Below are 2,268 nucleotides of genomic sequence, written 5' to 3'. Positions count from 1 at the left end.
GGAAATGAGATCTTAGAGAAATCCTTCACAAATCTTCGGTAATATCCTGCAAGCCCAAGAAAACTCCTCACTTCTTTCGGAGTCTTTAGTTGCTCCCATTTGGATACGGCTTCAATCTTTACAGGGTCCACCTTGATACCATCCCGGCTTACCACATGTCCAAGAAACTGTACCTCTGTCAACCAAAACTCACACTTGGAAAACTTCGCGTATAATTGTTTTTCTCTTAACCTTTGAAGGGAAATCCTTAGGTGCGTTGCATGATCTTTTTGAGTCTTTGAATAAATGAGCAGGTCATCAATAAATACAATAACAAACTTATCCAAGTACTCCTTATACACCCAGTTCATTAAATCTATAAAAGTCGTTGGTGCATTGGCCAATCCAAAAGACATCACTAAGAACTCATAATTACCATACCTTGTTCTAAATACAGTCTTGGGTATATATTCAGGCTTGATCTTTAGTTGGTGGTAGCCAGATCTTAAGTCGATCTTTGAAATACAGCATGCTCCTTTAAGCTGGTCAAATAAATCGTTAATCCTCGGCAAGGGATACTTTTTCTTTATCGTCAACTTATTCTGCTCCCTATAATTAATACATAACCTCATACTTCCATTCTTCTTCTTTACGAATAACACTGGAGCACCGTACGAAGAAAGACTTGGTCGGATAACTCCATTATCCAACAGTTCCTGAAGTTGCTTGACCAATTCTTTATTTCCACTGGAGCCATTCGATATGGAGCTTTAGAAACTAGTTCTGCTCCGGGTATGAAATCAGTGGAGAACTCTATTTCTCGACCAGGTGGTAATCCTGGAAATTCTTCCGGAAAGTCATCAGGATATTCTCTTACTATTGGAATCTCATCCAGAATAGGGGTCTCTTTCTTGGTATCCACCACATGAGCCAAATATGCTTCAAATCCTTGCCACAACAATTTCTTTGCTTGCAGTACTGAAAGAAACTTCTTGTCCTACTTTTGACCTTGGTAGCTTATCCTTACATTATCTTTTGTATACATAACAACTCTTTTTTTTTTCTTACAGTAAATACTTGACTTATACAAAAATAACCAATCCATGCCTAAAAATAACATTGAATTCCCCTAACTCAAAAGGTATTAGGTCAACGGGAAAAGAATGACCTGATATCTCTATGGAGCACTTAGGGCAGAATTTGTAATATCCGGGATATAGCGTGCAATTATTTTTATCGATAAATGATTATTATGTGATTTTTGGTGAATTATCTGATGATTGGTATTGATATGTGGATATTTATATGTGGTAAAGTATAAGTATGTTACTTTTATTATGTTCATAATAAAATATAGATAATTACGGTACTGTTCTGGTAATTTTTGGACTGTTATATGATTTTATATTGATTTATGAATTTATTAATTATTTTCTGAATAATTACAAAACTATCTTATAAAGCCGGGAATCGTTCAACCTCAACCGTTTTTACATTTTTACAACCCAAAATTCTTCCAAAAACTCCTTCCAAACCTAATATGGTAATTCTGGACATTTTCCATATTTTGACTTTTTTGATCCAGATTACGGTTTGACCCGTGCGGGACCCGGAGCAAAATTTTCGATATGATAATCATTTCGATAACATTATCGCCATATAAAGTGTTTTATAAAAAGCCCGGTTTTGATAATAATCCAAATCTTTTTATGCTTATCGAAAAAAGGATGATGTTTATCCAAAACGTTATCAGATCGGATCGTTTTTACAGTTACTTAGCGGCTAAGCAACGTATTTTTCGATCCAACGTGATCCAGCACGTACTAATATTAAAGAAATGTAAATAGCCTATTTCTTATTTCATTTCACTTCTAAACTTATAAACAAACAGTAAAATCCTATAAAATATAGAGAAAACCCTAATTAAATGTCGCATTCTTCATAATCAAACGCTCAAATGAAGGCGTTACCGAACTCCGATTCGAGCGTGTCATATATCAAATCGAAGCTGTCGAAAAGTTCTTTCTGAATCAATCAACCATTTTAGTGCAAAAATCAAGGTGATTTTTTTATTTGTTAATTTTAATTCAAATTATTTAATAATTAAAATATGTATTTTTTTTCTTGATGTAGTTTGTGTGATTTGATGCTTGAATCATGTTGATCTTTTCTTCCTGGTCATTTTGGTATAATATATGACTGATTTGGAGTTCAATAACATGTTCAAATTGTTGTTTTTTTCTCGAATTGTAAAATTAGGGTTTATATAGGTTGAATGTTCTTAATTGG

Source organism: Apium graveolens, chromosome 7 (genome assembly GCF_009905375.1).
Source record: "Apium graveolens cultivar Ventura chromosome 7, ASM990537v1, whole genome shotgun sequence".
NCBI lineage: Eukaryota > Viridiplantae > Streptophyta > Magnoliopsida > Apiales > Apiaceae > Apium > Apium graveolens.
The sequence above is the reverse complement of the archived record's forward strand: the minus strand, read 5'-3'. Positions refer to the sequence as shown.